General features: G+C 39.8%; 1 protein-coding gene and 1 pseudogene across 4 annotated transcripts in view; one reads left to right on the top strand and one right to left on the bottom strand.

Annotated features, from left to right (window-relative positions):
- LOC121439578 overlaps nucleotides 1-17848 on the bottom strand; it is a 33055-nt pseudogene extending 15207 nt beyond the window's left edge.
- Nucleotides 1-22164, top strand: part of LOC121439575 (trifunctional enzyme subunit alpha, mitochondrial-like) — a 77620-nt gene that overhangs the window by 22943 nt on the left and 32513 nt on the right. The gene's annotated exons all lie outside the window — the stretch shown is intronic.

The following is a 22164-nucleotide window of genomic DNA, read 5'->3' as shown; positions in this document are numbered from 1 at the left end:
AGCTGAAATCTATTTATTGGCTGGATTTAGGGACACATGCCTCTAATCCGGGAGGTTGAGGCAAGGGGATTTTGATTTTGTTTTTTGTTTGTTTGTTTGTTTGTTTTCAAGACAGAGTTTCTCTGTAGCTCTAGGAGCCTGTCCTGGAACTAGATCTTGTAGACCAGGATGGCCTCGTACTCATACAGATCCACTTGCCTCTGCTTCCCCAGTGCTGGAATTAAAGGCGTGTGCCACCATCACCCGGCTCGCAAGGGGATTTTTAATTTGAGGGTAGCTCAGCAAGACCCTAGCTCAAAAAAAAAAAAAAAAAAAAAGCCAAAGAGGGAATAAAAGATCCCAGAAATCTCTTTGTGAGCAAACATATTTCTAAAGAGGGCTAACAGACACATTTCTGGAGCTAGTCTGATTATGTAAATCATTCTGGTCTTGAACTTACACAGATTCACTTGTCTCTGTCTCTAAAGTGCTAAGATTAAGGGTATGTGCTATCATGCCCAGGTTACAAATTCAATTTTTTTTTTTGTTTTGTTTCTCGAGACAGGGTTTCTCTGTAGCTTTGGAGCCTGTCCTGGAACAAGCTCTTACAAACCAGGATGGCTTCGAACTCACAGGGATCCACCTGCCTCTGCCTCCCAAGTGCTGGGATTAAAGGCATGTGCCACCACTGTCCGGCACAAATTCAATTTTTTAATAATTTATTTATTTGTTTTTATTATTTTATGTGCATTGGTGTTTCGCCTGCATGTATGTCCGTGTGTGTGTGTGTCACATCTTAGAGTTACAGAGAGTTGTGAGCTGCCATGTGGGTTTGAACCTGAGTCCTCTGGAAGAGCAGTCAGTGCTCTTTAACCGATAAACCATTTCTCCAGTCTCTACAAATTCAATTTTTGTAACTACTCCCACCCCCATCTTGACCAAATACACTGCCCTGTAATCATGAGAATATATATAGTTATTAGAGTATGTGTTATATCTAACAGTAATCTAGCCTCAGGATGTTCTGGAAACTCATCTTTATTTATATTAAATTCAAAAGTCTTACCTCAGGTGATAGAAAATTCAATCTGAATTTAGAGAGTAAGGACAGGCGCTGGCCCAGAGTCTTGGCTTTATTGAGATCAAGCATCATTTTCCTCATTTTTCTTGAATGACGAATAGGGACATCAGACATTAACTCAACACCACCAGCCACAACAACATCACACTGGCCAGAAGCTATCAGACCAACAGCTACAAGATACAAAGGATATGTGCATGAACAACTTTGTAGGAATAACAAACCACTGAAATATAAGCTTCTTGATTAAAAAGTTCTATAAATGGGGGCAAGCGAGATGGCTCAACAGGCAAGCCTGAGGAACTCAACTCCATTCCTATAGTCTATATGGCAGAAGGAGAGAACCAACTTCCACAAGTTATCCTTTGACCTCTACACATGCATCATGACATGCATACATGCAAAATACATACATGAAATTTTTTTGTAACAGTTATCAGTTTTATATAATAATAATCAGTTTTTAACTTTTCCTTCCTTCCTTTTTTTTTTCTTCTGGATACAGGATCCTGGAACGCACTATGTATGTAGACCAGGCTGGCTTCTAAATCTCAAACTCACAGAGATCCACCTGCTTCTGCCTCCTTACTGCAGCCACTACACTTGACTAGTTTTTACTTTTCTCCTTTCCTTTCCTTCTCTTTTTTCCTTCCTTCCTTCCTTTTTTTTGTTTTTTGAGAAAGGAACTTCCTGTGTAGACCTGGATGTCCTGGATCTCACTCCGTAGAAGAGGTTGCCCTCAAACTCAAGAGATCTAACTGCCTCTGCCTCCCGAGTGCTGGGATTACAAGTGTGTGTCGCCACCACCCAGTCTGACATCAACTTTTAAATAAATTGATATTCTTTTAATTTATTTATTTTATTCTTTGTATATGTGTGTTTTGCCTGCATATATGCATGTACACCACCTCTGTTTCTAGTGCTCACAGAGGCCAAGAGGGCATCAGATCTCCTGGAACTGGAGTTAATAGCTGTGAATTGCCATGTGGGTGCTGGGAATCATACCCTGGCCCTCTGGAAGAACAGCCAGTGCTGAGCCATCTCTCCAGCCCAACTCAACATTCTAAACCTAAACATCTTCTATATTTTATATGCTCCCAGCCTAAGTTTTCAGAAAGGTTTCTTCCACACTCCACCCCCTCCCCATGCAGAGAATATTAATTTCTACTACATGAGGTATCTGACTTCTCAGATCTAGGTTTTCCTGTATGGCAACTGGCATGCAATATTTTATTGCACCCTGCTCAGTAGAGAAGCCCCCAACTACTGCTTCGGGCATCATCCTCGCCATCCATGAACTGACCAGTCTAATCTGGCATGATATTATTGTAACATTAAATATTAAGCCTCTCAAGTTTCCTGTCTTTAGAAGTAGCCATTTAACACCCCACAATTTTAGGAAGATTGTTAGAAGCTAAAATATCATATAGATTGCCAAGAATGTGGGTACCAAGTGAAGAAAAAAAATGAAAACATTTTTGCATGTGTGAATGTGTGCTCGCAGGTGTTAGGGCACATATGGCGAAGTGTGTGTGTGTACATGTGTGTACAAGCCAGAGGCTGGTATCTGATGTCTTCAACTGTGTCCATCTTGCATATTGAGACAAGTTCCCTTACTTGAACAGAACTCACCAATGCGGACTGTCTAGCCAGCCAGCTTGCTCTGGGAATCCTGTCTCTGCCTTCTGAATTCCGAGATTACAAGCAGGCTGCCACACCTACACATTTATGTAGGTGCTAGGGATCGATCCACTCTTGTCCTCATGCTTACTCAACAAGTGCTCACAGCTAAGACATATTCCCACGCCATGACTTAGACCATGGAGAGCAGGAATTAACAACTGTGCTGATGATTGAGGCTGCAGTACTCTGTCCTCATGGGAAAATGTCCAATCAGAATTACCTACGCAGGATAAACTATGCACCTCCTCCCACTGACAGTCCCAGTAGCAGCCAGCCCAGGACTAAGGAAGAATGTAACAGTCCCCACAGGGCATGGAAACTACTCTGGAAAATCCCTAACTTTCATACAATTTTATCTTTATAAAAACACAAATGAAGAGCTCTGTGCTAATTGCTTACTTCTCTTAAGATTAATTAAAAGGAGTAAAATCAGTAAGCACCTTTGGATTCCATTTACACATACCTGTAGTCATAGCTTGGTTTGAAGAGATACAGGCCATGGTAACAGTGTGAGCGGGAGTCTTGTCAGAAAAGCCAGCTCCAAGGGCAGCCTTCAGGGAACAGTGAGGGAAAGAAAACACACATGTAAGTGAGGTTCCGAGCCCTACTCTGGAGAATTATGAAAAGAGTTTATTTTAGTATTCTACAGAGCAATGTTTAAAATAAAATGGCTCGTTAGTTTTTCTTCCAGACAGTGAAACATACTCTTAAATTCCTGGTAACAAGTTTCTTTTTTCTTTTAAAATTTTTATTACAATTATTTATTTATGTGAACGTGGGTAGGCGCATTCATGTGAAGGACACTGTGGGCTCAAGGGACTGAACTCAGGTTGTCAGGCTTGGCAGTATATCCCTTAGCAGCTAAGTCATCTTGTCAGTCCTTTCTGTTTTTCTTTTCTTTCTGTAGCACTGGGGATTAAACCTAAAGCTCACCAAGCTCTAGCACCATGAAGATCTATCCCTTTTACTTTAAAACAGGATTTCACGAGGTATTCTTGAAATCACTCTGTGTTCCAGGCAGCCATGAACTTGCTTGTCTCCTGCCTCAGCCTCCCCAGTATTCAGGTATGCAGTCTGCGGACTACCAAGTCCAGCAGCCTGGTAGCCATTTTCAAGTGTGGTGTACAAGGCTACAGCATTCTTCAGCCTCACCTAATTAATAACAATGCTTTGCTTCAAGCCTTCAAGGATACCATGTAATTTTATCTTTCTTAAAATTTAATATACAACTAAGAGTGAGGAAACGGCATCACGGGGTGAGATTTTCACGTATCCCTGAAGCTATAAAGCCTAGCAGCAGAGCAAAGGCTGAAATGTTTCTACAGAACTGACCATTAAAACCACAACAAAAGCCAGGGGGTGGTGGTGCACGCCTTTAATCCCAGCACTCAGGGGGCAGAGGCAGAGTTGGAGGCTACCCTGGTCTATAGAGCTAGTTCAAAAAAAAAAAAAAAAAACTTTAGGGGCCCTGAGGAAGTTTGAGGGCCTACTAATCTAACAAAAAGTGGCCTCTAATTTCATGACCCAGTCAAAGACAAACATAAAACAAAGATATCTATAATTGTTTTACAATATTTGTTGGGAAAATTTATGTTGCCAAAACATTCCAGTTTTGCTAATGTAAAAAATTTAGTACACTTAGAAAAAAAAACTTTTTAATACTAAAGCTTTACTTTAGGGGAAAAAAGTTCCTAACTTTTCCACCTTTATTATGAAACTACAAAAGGAACTATTTTTAGTAGTCTTTTTTGAAACTAATTAACCGAATACAAACTGTCTAATATGGATGTTGCAAATTCTCGATTTAAAAGGCTGGGTCTCTTAGCTAATCTTTGCCTTTATACTTACACTGCATTTGATACTATTTGCCATCTGTAGGAGCAGAAAGCTGCTACTTTTGTGTAACCAGTATGACCGTACTCTGCTGTCTCCAGGGAGACCTGACACTAAGTGCCCAAATGACTGCTAAAACTACTTCCTGGCAACTGCAGGTCAACTTCTCAACCTAAACCAGTTGGAAAGGAAATCAGAAGCAGGTGTCAGGGGCAAAAGGAAAGACTCCACAGTGGGGCAAGGGTAAGGGCACTCAGGTTAGAACAGCTTGATTCTCACAAGGCTACTGAAGCACATTACCCTTGGCCCCAGCTGACCCAAAGGACTGACAGAGCTTTAAATAGAACTGGCAGCTGGTGACCCTTGTGTGCATACTTCTATTTAAAGAATAACTCACTTTCAAGGCACCAAGAAGAAAGGAAGAAGTTAAGCGGAAGGAGAAATACACTGAGGTCTTTCAACAAAGTCAGGTTTGATAGAGGTACAAGGCCTTTTAGGAGTTCATATCAATATTAGCACAGGTCCTAACAAAACTCTTTATCTGGCTTTAGTTGGATGTTAAGTTCTACTACTTATTTTCATAACTGTCCCATCAACTCTATCTCCCTAGATACAAAAATTACCTGGAGAGTCAGGCATGGTGGCTCACAACTTCAATCCCAGCACTCCGGAGTCAGAGACAGATAGATCTCTGTAAGTTTGAGGCTAGACTGGTCTATAGTGAGTTTCAGGCTAGCAAGGGCTTCATAAGTGAGAGGAGCGGAAGGAGGGAGAAGATGAGCAAGGAAGTCAGGACCACGAGGGGTGCACCCACCCACTGAGACAAGGGGGCTGATCTAGTGGGAGCTCACCAAGGCCAGCTGGACTGTGACTGAAAAAGCATGGGATAAAACTGGACTCTCTGAACATGGCGAACAATGAGGGCTGATGAGAAACCAAGGACAGTGGCACGGGGTTTTGACCCTACTTCATGTTCTGGCTTTGTGGGAGCCTAGCCAGTTTGGTTGTTCACCTTCCTAGACATGGTCGGAGGGGGGCAGACCTTGGACTTTCCACAGGGCAGGGAACCCTGACTGCTCTATGGACTGGAGAGGGAGGGGGAGAGGAGTTTGGGGGAGGGGGAGAAGGGTGGGAGGAGGGGGAGGGAAATGGGAGGCTGGGAGGAGGCGGATACTTTTTTTTCCTTTTCTCAATTAAAAAAAAAATAAGTGAGACTGTGTCTCAAAAAATGCTTACGTGGAATACAACATGATTGATATTAGTATGAGGTAGAGGGAGAAACATCCTCATGTGAATTATATAGCAGCTGATGTATATACACATTTAACACTTCCAGAAAAATTCATAGAAAAACATCATAATTCTTATTTGAAAAATAAATAAAAATAGAGAAAACTGAAACAGATTTAATATTTACTTTTTCAGTCTTATGCAAGTCACCTCCTATTCATGATACAGAAGTTGAAAACATATTGTGAGGTGCTTGATGACTTTATGCACTCAAGAAACTTTTTTTATAAATTTCATAGCATAGGTGTTTAATGGACTAGTATCATCGTTATAATTTATTCAATCATTCTGTAGTTGAGCAGGATAAGTAGTTCTTCCAAGATTCATCCCTGTTTTATCCCACAAACTTCTTGTCTTTCTTTTTAATAGCCCACTGGAGCTCTTATTAGGCATGTAAAATAATGTGAAGCCGCAGAGGAAAAGTAAACACTCTATGAGAACAGAAACCTCTCCCTGCTCTCAGTTCTCTTCTGCCCCCCCCCCCCCCCCAACAGCATCAGATGGTTACTTTGTGAGCTGTGCAGTGCTGGGTGGGACTTTAGCCGTTTTAACGTTTGTAAAAGTGTAACAAAAAAAATGCTTTTGATCTGCACATTTTCCCTTCTATCTTGGCTGGCAATGGAAGTTATTATCTTTGTAACTATAATGGACACAGAAACACAGACATGAAATAAGGTAAATATGCTTGCAAGCCAAGTTTCTCCAAATAATTGAAACAAAGCCCAGAAGACAGGTTTGAACTATTCAGTCAAATGCCTGTGGGATACTCATACTAGTTCCAAGGCGGTCATTATCTCCATTGCCCAATAAACACTAGGTGGGTGTGTGCCAACTAGGGTAAAGGTAAACTTGTATGAAATACCTACATAAAAAGAAAAAAATCTGCCTACGTGTCATCTAGTCAAAAGCAGTAAATTATAGGCAAAGCTTCCTCTGACTACAAAAGTGAAGCTATGAAATTGGCTATAAGATGTTAAAGTTTAACTAGAAACCACGATGGCTAACATTACCAAGAGTACTATCAGTCACACACTGCTATACTGTTTCTCTAACACAAGAGACAGATAAACTAACATTTCCTAAACCCACTCAAATAATCTGACTTATAGCAAAATGTGAATACATAATAATAGTTATGTGATAATAACAGTAATTATTAATAATACTAGTTATCTAATGGAGGCTTTTAAAGTCCAGCCTTAAAAACCTCCTCTCAGGGTCCAAACTAAATGAACGAAGAAACTAGGATTCAAGCAATGGTGAAGGAAACAGGTCAACTCACACACATCTTCTCGCCATGTCTCTTTATTGTACTCTTCTAATTCTTCTGCCTTTATTCTAATTCTTCTGTCTTTTTTCCAGTTAACCCCTAACTCATGTGCAGCAAACCGTGGCTGTGAAAGAAGTCTCTCTGTTATCTTCTCTACAGAGGTAGCCCTACAGAGCTAAACCAATGAGAGAAATAAAGAAACTGTATGTTATATCCTATACTTCTTACTGTATATAACATATAACTTAAACAGTTTGTGTTAGTGGTCGTAAAGGCCAGGCCCTCTCACACTGGAGACTATTTGTTTACAAAGGTGTCCTCAGAATGCAGCATGAGCTGCAGGAACAAGGGGTATGGCAAAGGAGCCCACCCAGCACTCGCCAAGGCACAGTGACATTAAAAACATTTTAAATCTTAAGATATATTCTTCTATCCAGCAGGTAACCCTTGACCATAGAAAGAGAAGCTGTAACTTTTTTCAGGGGCTATAAGTTATATTTTCTAAATAGCCCTGGCCATTCAGGGATCTTATCCCATGGTGTCTGGGCAAAGGCTATAAAACTGAGGGTAGGAATCCATGCAAAAAGTTAATTATTGTCCCTGGTACTGCAATTAGGGTACTTTGCACTATTTACCTTGTCTCAACAAATCATACAGCTGGCTACATGTCCTAGTAAATAAGATTGTATTCATTTAGTAATTGTTTATCTTAAAATCCAATTAGCAAAGCACCTGGACTGATCTAAAAGCGACTTTAAAGTTTTATATCAGTTAATTGTGTGCGGCTATCTTGGCAGCTGGGGATATTACAGCTCTTTTCTTTCCTTTTGTGTGTGTGTGTGTGTGTGTGTGTGTGTGTGTGTGTGCGCGCATGTGTTTTGAGACAGGGTTTTTCTGTAGTTTTGGAGCCTGTCCTGGAACTTTCTCTGTAGACCAGGTCTCTGGCTCCTGAGTGCTGGGATTAAGGGCATGTACCACCATTATAACACCTGATTCTAGGGAAGTATCTTTGTATTTGTTTTATTCATCAAAACTTTATATAGGCTAACATTATTAATATCAATTAGACAATACAGCTAAGGAAGACCCAGCTTCTTGACAATCCACAGATAAAAATGCCCAGTAGATCAGGAATGTATTTATGAGATACACACATATATACAGGCTAGAGAAAGAATACAATTAGCACATTTAAAATTACAGGCAGAAGCAACAGTTTTCTGGAGTTTGCATTTCTTGCAGGCCTTGCAAGGCAAGTTTCCTCCATCAGAAGTTAACTCTTGTGACTTGACACCTTCAATATTAATTGTAACTTCTGTAATAAATGATAAAGGCCTTCAGCACACATCATCTGATTTTTAGTTAAATACGTATTTAGTTAATGAATTTTAAGACTTCAAAATGGTAAATTCTTGGTTGGAGACTTATCTTAGTGGTAGAACACTTGGCACTAAGTACAAAGCCTTGAGTCTAATCTCTAGCACCACATGCGTGCTTGTGTGTGCGCATACACACACACACACACACACAAAGAAATAAATTAAAAAAATATTACTTCAAATTGATTTTTTTGCCACTTTGGAGGGGTTGGGATAGGGGAAGAAAAGGGATCTTTCTTTGTAGTCATGGATGGCCTAAAACTCATAGATTTTCCTGCTTCTGCCTTCTGAGTGCTGATATTAAAGGCGTGTGGCACCAAGCCTAGAGCAACAGAGCTGTTGCTGTTGTTTTGGAGATAAGATCCTACTGCAGCCAGACTGATCTGTAACTTACTACATAGTACAGTAAGTAGTGGACTCCATGGCAATCCCCCTGCCTCAGCCTCTCAAGAATAAATTACAAACATCAGCTATTATGTCCAGCTTTATTAATCTCTTTAAACATATAATTTTGCTTTACTTACCTCTCTAGCCACATTGCTTGTTTTTACTTCCTGAATAACCGTACCAAAAATGATATAATCAACAACATCCTTTGGAGCATTGGTCCGATGCAACAAACCCCTAAGAGCAGAAATCCAAAGAAAAGAAACAGTTCAAACATGCCAGAAAACATCACATAAAACACTGCACGTTTTTAAACAAACAGTGCCTGAGTTGGAGGTATAGGAGAGTGCTCATCTAGTATATATAAGGCCCTAGGTTCAATTCTAATCACCAGAATAACACAAAGATAAGCCCTTCTCTTTTAAAGGCCAGGCACAAACATTTGGCACCCTATCAAAAAGGAAATTAATGACAAGGGATGTGAAGGCAGTATCTGATGGTCACTTGATAATGAGACATTAGAAGGAAGAATCAAAAGTTACTTTGGAGCTGGGCAGTGGTGGCGCACACCTTTAGCATTCAGGAGGCAGAAGCAGGCGGATGTCTGTGAGTTTGAGGCCAGCCTGGTCAACAGAGCAAGTTCCAGGACAAGCTCCAAAGCTACAAAGAAACCCTGTCTCAAAAAACAAAAACAAAGCAAAAGAGAGAGAGAATTTAAGGAGCCATCAAAAATAGGAACACAAGTACACATTTGTCAAAACTCAAAAGTGAGTTATATAAAATCTGTATGGAGTTAAAGGTGCAGTTCACTGGTAGAACATTTGCCCAGTATTTACAAGTCGTTTGGGTTAAGAACCCCATCACTGAAATAAAGAGAAGAGGGGAAAGGAAGAGAAGGGGAAGGGAAGGAAGTGGAATAAAGAAGCAGGAGATGGAAGAACATCATAAAGCTGCAATACAAGAACTCAAAGGAAGACATGTCCACGCACAGTCCACAGTGTTAAATGTAGAGCACAGAGAGGCCCAAGAAAACAATGCTCTATTTATGATCCCTAAAGAGGAACTTCCAATGTGTAGCTAAGCAGAGATTTGGGAATGGAAATGATTATTATTATTATGTAATTAGGGAGAGTAAACAGTAAAGAGAGAAACAATGCTGTGGCATTTGTTCTTAAAGTCTGGCAGGAAGACAAGAAAACTGACTGATGAGCAGAACGGTTAAATGAAAGTGTTTTCCAGTTAGGAAAAGATCTTCGGCTGCTTGGAGACACTAAAGCAAAATATCACTGGACATTTAGAGAGTATATTATGTAGGCACAGCCATATATTTTATGACCACACCAAAGTATTCATCCATCTCAACCTCATTTCGTTACATTTAAATTAAAAAAAATTTTTTTGTTTTGTTTTTTGAGACAGGGTTTCTTTGTATAGCTTTGGAGCCTGTCCTGAACACACTCTGTAGACCAGGCTGGCCTCAAACTCACAGAGACCCGCCTGACTCTACCTCCCAAGTGCTGGGATTAAAGGCAGGTGCCACCACCACTCAGCTCTAATTTAAAACTTTTACTTGCTTTGCACATGCACCTTCGAGTTTTTTGTTTTTTAATTTTTATCTTAGGAGTATGAGTATTTGCCTCCATGCATGCAGATGAAACAGGATGATTGCCATGAGTTTGAAGCCATCTTGGCCTACATAATGAGTTCCAGGCCAGCCTGAGAATATTTTATGAGAATATTATAATAAACACCATCCACATACCACACACACACACACACACACATATATATATATATATAGTCATGTCAAGATGCTACACGCAAAAGTTGCAGATAAAGATGCCTTCCAATCAAAGCTGTTCAAATATAACATATAAAGTTAAAATTTAATCCTATCACGGGACACACCTTTATTTTTTTTTAAATATTTATTTTATTTATTTATTATGTATACAATATTCTGTCTGTGTGTATATCTGCAGGCCAGAAGAGGTCACCAGACCTCACTACAGATGGTTGTGAGCCACCATGTGGTTGCCGGGAATTGAACTCAGGACCTTTGGAAGAGCAGGCAGTGCTCTTAACCACTGAGCCATCTCTCCAGCCCCCCGGGACACACCTTTAATCCCAGCAATTGAGATGCAGAAGTAGGTCAATCCCTAAATTCAAGGTCAGTCTGTTCTATGGTAAGTTTCAGGTCAGTCAGAGTTAGATGGTAAAACCCTATCTTTAAAAACAAAAAACCCTTGTATAAGGTAGTTAATATTGCTTCTTGCAGCTAGGCAGTAGCAGTGCATGCCTTTAATCCCAGCATTTAGGAGGCAGAGGCAGGTGAATGTCTGTGAGTTTGAGGTCAGCCTGTTCTACAGAGTGAGTTCCAGGACAGCCAGGGTTACATAAAGAAACCATGTCTCGAAAAACAAACAAAAACTTACTTCCTGCAATATAAAGTTTAACATATCCTAAACATGAAAATTCTACAGAACATACTACTTCAAATGCTAAAACTAGGAAAACATTTTAAATGAAAGAACAGGAAACTTCATTTACTTACGAAAGTGCAGCTCTAGCCAAGTCATGTGGCATTAGGTCTTTATAGCTGGGAAAGAAAACAAATAATTTAAACCAAAAGCCTAGAGTTTCAATAACCTTTTAAATTATTTGAAATACAGATTATCTAACATACACTGCTGAAAATGCACCCAATGCTACTGTCACAGTCATTCCCTTGGTTCAAGTGAAGAAATAGTGTGACTTTGCTGTCATCTTAAAAAACCTGACAAGCCTTAAACACCTACAGAATTTTCTGGATATCTGACCAAACAGATGTTCTAGCTGCGCATGGTGCTCAGACCCATAATCCCAGCACCTGGGAGGCCAAGACTGGAGGAATGCTCACAAATTCTAGGCCAGTCCAGCTACAGCAGGAGACCCTGTCTCAAAAGGAACAAACAAAAATCCCAACCCCAAACATCAAATATCATGTACATTAAAAAATTATATCCCATACTTTTATTATTCAGAATGGCATGTGTTAAATATTTTTTTTTAAAACTAACCTTCTTTTTTGAGAGCTTTTTTGGGGGGCAGGGGATGACTACATTTTTTATTTTGTATAGCTCAAAAGGATACGAGGGGCATGTTTTAGTTGTTTTATGAAACTTTTTCCTTTGAAATAATCTGAGATTTACCAAAGAGCAGAAAGGACAGAGCTGAGTTCTTTCTATCCAGCTTCTTCAAGGTACTGTTCACTAAGCCACTAACTTTGTGGCTCTCACCAGTTTCCTATGGACACCCTTTTCCAGCTCCAGGATCTAACCCACAGGGCCATGTGGCATCTAGTTGTTATGGCGGCTTAGCCACCTCTAAACTATGATAGTTTCCCACTTTTGATACCTGAGATCGGAGGCAAGGCACTCTTCTCATTGCTTCCTATTGGGATGTGTGGCATTAAAATTACTTATTACCGGTGATGTTAACTTGAGCATTTGGTTCAGATGGTACCTATCAGTTTTCTCCACTATAAGCTACTATTTTCCCTTCCTGCAAAAAGTCTGTTAGAGTCACTAACCCCAGCCTTCCTGCTCTTCCCTCCCTCCTCCTCCCTCCACATCACACATGAGGCTCTACACCTTGTTTAAGTCTTTTCTCTCTTTTAACATTTGGTGCTGTATGCTCATACATTTGGGGAAGGCACAGGACAACTTGTAGGAGTCAGTTCTCCCCTTGTTTTCCAGGACCTGTACTTGTGTCATCAGATTTGGTAGCAAGCACCTTTACCCACTGAGCCATCTCACTGGCTCCTTTTTTAAATTTTATTTTTATTTTAAGTGCATTGGTGTTTTGTCTGCATGTATGACTGTGTTGGATTCCCTGGAACTGGAGTTAAACACAGTTGTGAGCTGCCTTGTGGGTGTTGGGAATTGAACCTGGGTCCTCTCAAAGGGCTCTTACCTCCTGAGCCATCTCTTTAGCCCCTATGCTTTTCCATTTAAAAGTAATATATCTCCAAGATGTCAAATTTTCCATATGAACACATAAGATAGGCCTTATTGTTTCTCCTACTACTACAAAGAGCCTAATATTCTCCAGTTTTTAATGTTAGTGACTGCCTGTGCAAAATAGAAATATTAACAAACTAACACAATTTAAACAAAACAGAACTAATTCCTGAACTTAATTAGCAGAATTCATTATCAGTTTTTGTGTAGAATGAATCTCATTTAGAGGATAGAAAACCCTAAGAAAAACAGTTGTTTGATTCTGAGAAATTATCAGGCTAGTCCAAAATACTTGGGGTTGAGCTACAAGCGGCATTTAGACCAGCTGTGTCAACTCAAAGCCTCATCATTTTCAGGATCAAAGTAGCAGGTTCTCAGAATTTTTACAGACCATCCTCAGCACTAACTGTGCCTACAGAAGCAATCAATGTTCCAGAAAAAAAAAAGGACACCCTGTTGGAAAAGATGCTATCTGGATCTACACCGAACTTTCAATTAAGGCAATTTCAGGCTAATACCATGGCAAGCTAGTTTATAAAAAAGGATAAAACATCTTGCTATTATATACCGCACTGATTTGACTTGTTCTATACTGACTTTATACAAGTACTTTCCATATGGTTCCCCACTAATGGCATTATTACCCACAGAGACTACTTCAAACAGTACCTTAAAAGAGAAACGACTACCATGATCATGTCATACTTACGAAGTGCCGGACAGCAGAAATGGAATGCGGACACCTTCTATCACCACTATATTCTTCATATTGGGTTTTGCTAAGGTCTTCTTTGACTTGGTCTGGACAGCTTTAAGATAAAGTTCAAAGAAATATTAATAAAATATATGAAATCAAGGATAGGGAAGAAGCTCAAGTGGAACACTTGCCCAGATACATTTTGCTATGATTGCTCTCTTTCTCTCTTTCTGGTATTTGGGTCTATTTTACGATGACCTTCTGGCTTTTATAATTTCCATTGAGAAGTTGGGTGTAATTCTGATAGGTCTGCCTTTGTCTCCTCTAAAAAGAGCTGTACTGTTTATAGTCTCTGCCAATGGGATAGTCAAACAAGGTCATAACTCTAAATCCAAGGCACAAACTGATCGTGTTCAGAGGGGATATGCCAGGCCCACTGGACAAATCAACAAAGCAGTTGACTAGTGTATATTAGCACCATTTTTTGTTTTGTTTGTTTTTGCTACAATAAAATACTCGAGACTGGACATTAAGGAATCTAAACTAATTAAATGGTGCATACTGGGGTCCTGGTGAAGGTCTCCCTGGCTATGTCATAACAAAGCTAAACATACCACAGCAAAGAAACAGGAAGAAAAATGGCTATGTACAGAAGAAGACAAGCCCTTGGGATGGACTCATTTTAAAACAGCCACTCTTGGACTATAGAGATGGCTCAGTAGTTAAGAGCACTGGCTGCTCTTCCAAAGGTCCCGAGTTCAATTCCCAGGAACCCACATGGTGGCTCAAAGCTATTAGGAAGGAGATCTGGTGCCATCTTCAGGCCTGTAGGTATGTATCTATACAGGCAGAACATTGCATACTAAATAAATAAATAAATCTTAAAAAAAAATGAAACAACAACAACAACTACAAAAAAAACCCCAGCCACTCTCAAAGGTTGATACCAGACTCATACCAATGACCAAATTACTTTCCTTTTAAGTTCATTTAAAAAACAAAACAAAACAAAAACTGGGTACTGCTACATATCAAATTCATAATGTAGCTTAGGTTGGCCTCAAACTCTCAACATTACTACTACTTAAGCCTCCCCAGTGCTGGGATTTCTTAAAGGTTCTAGCGCCTCTCAGTATTACCACAAGGAGCAAACTTCCAGCTCATGACCTTTGGTGTGTACACTCTATAAACCATAGCAATTAGCTAGTCGTGTCATTGGCAAACAAGAGATGAACTGTGCCAGGCCAGATCCTCTTTGGTAGGAATCCAAGCAAAGAAACATGGCAAAAAATACCCATTACAGAGGCTGAAAAGACGCCATGAAAAGAACTAGGGCAATGTAAAAGTTACGTCATCTGTAAGCTAGCTGTAGGATAGCCACAAATCCTGGGAGAAAAGAACAAAAGGAGGTACAGACCTAAACAGAGAACTCTCAACAGAGGAATCTAAAATGGATGAAAGACACTTAAGGAAATGCTCAATATCCTTAGTCATCAGAGAAATGCAAATCAAAACAACTCTGAGATTCCATCCTACACCTGTAAGAATGGCCAAGATCAAAAACACTGATGACAAGTTATGCTGGAGAGGTTGTGGGGGTAAAGGGAACACTTCTGCATTGCTGGGGGAGTGCAAGCTGGCACAGCCCCTTGGGTTATCAGTATGATGACTTCTCAGAAAATTAGGAAACAACCTTCCTCAAGACCCAGCAATACCACTTTCGGGTATATATCCAAAGGATGCTCAATCGTGACACAAGGACATGTGCTCAACTATGTTCATAGCAGCTTTGTTTGTCATAGCCAGAACCTGGAAACAATCTAAATGCCCCCCCTCAACTGAAGAATGGATAAGGAAAATGTGGTACATTTATACAATGGAGTACTACACAGCAGGAAAAAAAAATAACGACAGATTGAATTTTGCAGGCAAATGGCTGGAGCTAGAAAACATTTTGAGTGAGGTTACCCAGACCCAGAAAGACCATTATCATATGTACTCAATCATAAGTGGCTTTTAAATATAAAGCAAAGAAAACCAGCCTACAAACCACAATCCCAGAGAACCTGGACAACAATGAAGACCCTGAGAAAGAGATACATAGATCTAATCTACATGGGAAGTAGAAAAAGACAAGATTTCCTGAGTAAACTGGAAGCATGGGGACCTTGTGAGAGAGGGTTGAAGGGGAGGGGAGGGGCAGGGAGGGAACCAGGGAATAATGTAGAGCTCAATAAAAATTAATAAAAAAAATTAAAAAAGATGTGTCATGCTTTACATAACTGCTATCTGTGTGTGAGAAAAACAGGAGCATAGACAGAGAAACAAAAAAATAATCATCAAATCAGTCAAAATTCCCACTAGACATGGTTCATGAGATGACAGGACACCTATACATCCTGTAGTCATTTGCTCACACTTCTTCCAGCAGTAATACTCAAACGAGTTAAGAGGAATTATATAGTTATAACTATTGTAACCTAAAACCTGCTTGGCACAGGCACATGGCTCCTCCCTATCCTAAAACCAGCCAGTCACATTCCTTTGCTTATCAGTGCCTTTTTGTGCCGTTATCATCAGCAGCATTAACACAAACCACTTATAAAATACTGTTTGACACTGGGGACATAAGTCTCAAGACTTTCAGAGCTTATAACATAGGAAGAAAAGAAAAACACGAAAAAAATGGCTACCGGACAACAGAGACTAGTCTAAATGAGTGAAAAATGATTTCTCTGTTGTCATCAGAATGACCTTTTACTACTTGGCAAGGAGTCAGGTCTGCGTGGGTGATTATGCAAAGCAAAAGCCTGAGTGAACAGTTAAATCAGGGGAAAGGTGACATAAGTCAGAAAGGAACTATCCTCTATTATTCTTTGTGAATAATAAAGACAATAGAAATCTAAATTCTGGTTAGAATTTAGAGGCTCTAGGACCTAAGTTCTCTAGTTGAGATTAGGCAACAGATGTCTACGAATATTGTGGGAAGATAATACCACCATGAACATACTGACTTTAGTTGATGAAGGGCATTTTGGCTGTGTGCTGTTGTAGCTGCTATGGTGGTGGTGGGTTGAGTACAGTGTGCTAGGCAAATCTGCTTTGATTTTGTCCCTTTTCTCTTAGTACAGGGTGGGGATTGAACCAGGGTCTTGAACATGCTAGGTAGGAGTTCTACCACTATATTCCCAGTACTTAAAGAACTTAGAGATATATTCATACCTATATAGTAAGGCTGGCAACCATTTTTTTTTTTAAGAGAAGGAAACTATAAAACATAGAGATGTCATTTGGCCACACTAGCCGAAAAGATACCATGCTGAAACAGAGTACATGTCCTGATCCTAGATGGCACTTTTTCTATGAAACCATTGCACAAATAATATATCTTATATTATATATAAAATAAATCTAAAATCAGAAAAAGAGTCAACAGAAAGCCCAGACAAGGAGAAAAAAATGTTGACAATCTGTCAGGAAATGTTTACTTCACACAGTGATTTTCAACAGTGAAGAAGCCTAATTCATTGGGTTTCATTGAGGATCTACATAACACCATCAAATCAATGAATTTCCCCACTCTTTCATTCCATGATAGCTAAACATCTTCTTTTATTAACTAGTTTTCCCATTCACCCCATTTCAGAAACAGGTCCTCTTGTATATAAGATAGTAAGATATTTAATAGAGACGTCTACCACTAACTACAACTGTAAAAGTTAACGTGGGGCGCCACAGTGATTTCAAGACAGTGTGTAAGCTTATCTTTTCCAGGACTGACAGTCAGGGCTACATACACTGACCCACCAAGTTTATAGGACCTTCATGACTCTATGAGTGCCAAAGGCCAGGAAGCAGTCTTCTTTTATCATCTTAAGCCCAAAGGAATGGTACTGATTGACTATACATATTTTTATTTGAAGGTAATAATGATATGTTGATCATAAAAGGGCAAGAATTAACAAATTAGTTTGAGTTTTACTCAGAATTCACAAATACAGAATTCTAACATTTAATGGAGAAGTATTTGCTTGAAAATTACAGTACCTGGGGCTGATTGTAGCTGGGAAGTACAGCTCAGAGGTCTTTCAGCTAGAAAACAAAGTGTGTATCATTTAATAACGATGCACAATGTTTATAAGTCTACACTTAAGAAAGAAAAATTGAACTTACAAAATCTGAGGGCCCATTTTGATGTAGTAGAAATGTTTTTAAAAGTGGAAGACAAGATGGTAGACATTCTGAAACCTACGAAGAAAAGAACAAATTATGTCTTGAATTACTTCAGCAATCTGTAGTGTACACAGTCTATGAAATCTGATAAACTCATTCACAGCCACCATAAAATACCATTATCAATTATTCTTTTCTAGCAATATTATAATTATACTGGCATAGCTTTTCCATTGTACAAATAACTATTCTAAGTATGAATCATCTATTCCTCACAATGAATGGTATATCCATATTAAGAGATTAGGAAATCTGGCAGTGGTGGCACACCTTTAATCCCAGCACAGAGGCAGAGGCAGGCGGATCTCTGTGAGTTTAAGGCCAGCCTGGTCTACAAGAGTTAGTCCCAGGACAGTCTCCAAAGTTATAGAGAAACACATTCTGTAATAGAAAAAGATTAGAATAATAGCAAATAGGGAACTGGTTAAGTAAGTCATACACTAGCAACCAGGGAACTACTGTATTATATACAATCAGCCATAAAAGATAAGAAAATAGGAGCTGGTGAGATGGTTCAAAGGTTAAGAACACTTGCTGTTCTTCCAGAGGATACAGGTTTGATTCACAGAACCTTCATGGCAGCTTACAGCAGCCTGTAATTCCAGTCGCAGGACACCCAACATTCTCTTCTGGCTTCTGTGGGCACCAGGCACATAGTGTTGCATAGACAAACATGTAGGCAAAACACCCATATACATAAAAATAAGTTTTTGTTTGCTACCACCCATTAAAAGAGGAAAAAATATTTGTATTTCCTTGAGTCATAATAAAATACCCCTAGGGTACAATGTTAAAAACAACTGTTAGGCAGGGCATGGTGGCACGTGTCTTTAATCCTGGCACTCAGGAGGCAGTGCAGGTAGATTTCTCCAAATTTGAGGGCAGTCTGGTCTACACAGTGAGTTCCAACTCAGCCAAGGCTACATAGTGAGATCCTATCACAAAAACAAACAAATGAAAAAAGAAATAATTGTTAGGATGGAGCTAGAGAGATGGCTCATCTGGTAAGAGCACTTGGTTACTAAAGCCTACCTCATGGCTCATAACCATCCATCATCTCCAGTTCTAGGAGATCTGACCCACTCTTCTGACCTCCATGGGCAACAGACACACATATGGAGTGCATACATAAACACAAGCATAACACATAAATAAAACCAAAAAAAAAAAAAGAAAATTAAAATAATTGTTAGGGGCTGGTGAGATGGCTTAGCGGGTTTAGCTTGTTGTCAAGCATGAGGACCTGAGTTTGTCCTCAGGACTGGTATGATAGGATGAGAGGACCAACTCCTACAGGGAGCAGAGGAGGCCCTGAGTAAAGTTCTAAAATGAATGTGTATCATTGACATTGACACAGCCATGCTAAAGGCTCTGATGCCTGAGCCCCACAACAGTGACAAAGCCTGCCCTGGGAAGACTCAGAGGGACGGCAAAGCTCGTGGGAAGGAATCCAAGTGTAATGAAGAAACCAAAATGCACAAAAGCTAGCAACCGCAGCTCCCTCCGCCTCCTGGAGGTTCACAGCCTGAGACGATTTTCCAAAAGACACCTCCTACAGACACCTCCTACCCAAGACAAGCTAGCTCCTCCCCTTGTGCTGTATATAATATGGTGATGTTCCAAGTTCTAGTGGTAGATGTCACTTCAGAGGTTTGCACACCCCATCTGACCCCAGCTTTTCTGTACATGTCTGTCATTTCCTCAGTGATTGTCCTTTCTTCACTCCCTCACTGTCCCTAGACGGAGTTCCAGGTCCCAAGTGGCATACAGGTTCTGGGACCACAACAAACTTCCTACAAGAAGTCTTCTGATCTCCATATGAGTGCCATGGGCCTCCCTCCCAGATAAATGTTAATAAAAGAAATAATTGTTAGCTGGGGGAGGTGAGCATATACTATAGCACACATGTAGAGGTCACTGGACAACCTGTGGGAGTTAAAGCTTTCCTTCTACCAAGAGGTTCCATGATTCAAGTCAGGTTCTCTGGCTTGGTGGCAGGAGGTTTTACCCATGGGATCACCTCACTGACCCAATGTCTTAATTTTTAAACGTATTTTTACTTAAAAAGTAAATAAGAAACTTAAGGTTTATGAGGATACTGTAGTGGCCAGCCTCCAAGCTGACCCCAGCATCTTTTCTCTCAGTTTTTGTACTCTTGGTCTGGCTGCCTTCCACACTGCACTGCTCTGTCAGAAGAGATGGCATGGCTTCTGAAATCAAGCTGTGAAAAAGATCGCAGTTTCTGTCTAAATATCTCAGATACTCTGTGGAGAGCCAGCTGGAAAGTCACTGCCAACAGCCATGTGAGTGAGCTTGGAAGCTGATCTTCTGGAATAGGAAAGCCTTCAGATGACTACCACCTGCCCAACATGCTGACGACAACCTCCTAAAACTCCAAAGTCACAACAACCCTGCCAAGTAGCCCAGATTCTTGACCCTCAGAAATTGTATGACAACATCTTATAACAAGCATACCTAAAGATATAGGAATTTATAATTTGATATATAATGTAGGGTTTAAAGTAAATGGAGGAAAGATGACTTGATCAATCAATTTGCTGGGAAATGACTAATTGCTTGGGAAAAATAAGGTCTATTGTTCACACTATAAGTATAAAAAATTTAAACCCATGTAGATAAAAGATCTAAAAACATTTAAAAATATAAAAATACCAGAGTCAGGAAAGATGGCACACACTTTTATTTAATCCCAGCACTTTGAGTGGACACAAGCAGATATCTATGATTTCGAAGTCAGCCTGGTCTACATAGTAAGTTCAAGGCTAGTCAGAGGTACACAGTGAGAGCCTGTCTCAAAACAAAAAGATGAGAGAATATGGGTGTGCATGTGTGTATACATGGAAGTGGAGGTTAGAGGTCAATCACTTCTACACCTTACTTTTTGAGATAAGGCCTCTCATTAAAGCTGGGAATCAAACCTGGGACTTCTTGAAGAATAGCCAGTGCTTTTAAAACGGAGCCATTTCTTTAGTCCCCTAGAAAAATTACCGTAGTACTATTGAAAGACTTGGATAAATCCAGACACCTCTAGCAGAAAAAATAGAGCCAAAAATCTAGCAGAAAAAATAGAGTCAGTTTATTGGTTGTCTGGCTGGATAGCAATCCCTAGATTCTCTTCTCTCCACTAGTGCTAGGATTACAGGCCCACAAAGCTACATGTCCAGCTTCTTTTAACCCAGCGTATGGACTCAGTTTTCATACTTGCACAGCAAACACTTCACCCATTAGGCAAGGCCACCTCCCATTAGATGAGTAAGATCTAGAAGCCATAAATTAAGTGTTAACATATTTGATTACTAAAATATTTTAAACCCACACACAATTTTAAAAAAACTAAAATTGAGTTAAAAAGCAAAGAATACATTAGAGAAAATATGGTTAATATAATCTATAAAGAGCCTGTTTCAAATTAAAAGGGAAAATCTGCAATTTTTAATCTATATTTTGTTCTAGAGTGCATTTCCCCACTATGTAGTTGTCAGGGAAGTCTACAAGGGATTGACCCAATCAGAGTGATCTTAATGCTGCAGGGATTAAAGGCTCAGATGGCTAAGCCCTACAGCACCTTGCCTTGACCACGGGACTGATGTTTAGTTAGTCTAATACTCAAGTTTTCTGTCTGCAGTTCTAAAACACATATCATTCCTTTGGCTGTAGTTGTACAAATATTAACAGTGCTACCTAAGGACAAAGTTGATATCAAAAGAAGACAGAACTGAAAATTTTATGAAAAACAAAACAAAAAAACAGTCCTAGTCATATTCTATCTGAAACACACCCACTGATGGTCCAGGAGATAAGGAATCCCCAAATTTAATAGAATTTTCTATTATTTGCAACTGAACAGGTTCCTATCTGATATGCAGACCACAAGCAAAAATGAACAAATAAGCAGTTCCTATAAGAAAGTAAAATGCCAGGGCCTTCGAGTACAGCTGAACGCCAGAGCGCGTGTCTATTACATACCCTGTGTTTGATCCCCAGCATCAATCAGTCAAACTAAAATAGTCACACTAACAAAAAAAATCCCTATTTTTATATGTGTTTGTATTTCTGTGAGTGTAAGCCACATATGTATGGGTGCCCATGGAAGATAGAAGAAGGTATTCAATTGATTCAAGAGGTGGTTGTGAGCTGCCCGTCATGGGTCCTGGGAATCGAAGTTGGATCCTCTGCCAAGTGCAGCAAGTGTCCTTAACTGCTTAGCCTCTCTCCAGCCCCCGAAAATACCTTTTAAAAATTTGTTTTAAAGCAATCCAGTGGCTAAATTCCATATTCAGCACGGGGGAGTGGGGGATACATAAAAACCA

The sequence above is a fragment of the Microtus oregoni genome, unplaced genomic scaffold, assembly GCF_018167655.1.
Source record: "Microtus oregoni isolate MIOR12 unplaced genomic scaffold, Mior012 000062F_ref0000492, whole genome shotgun sequence".
In the NCBI taxonomy this organism is placed as follows: Eukaryota; Metazoa; Chordata; class Mammalia; order Rodentia; family Cricetidae; genus Microtus; species Microtus oregoni.
This window is presented reverse-complemented; position numbering and strand designations above follow the sequence as displayed.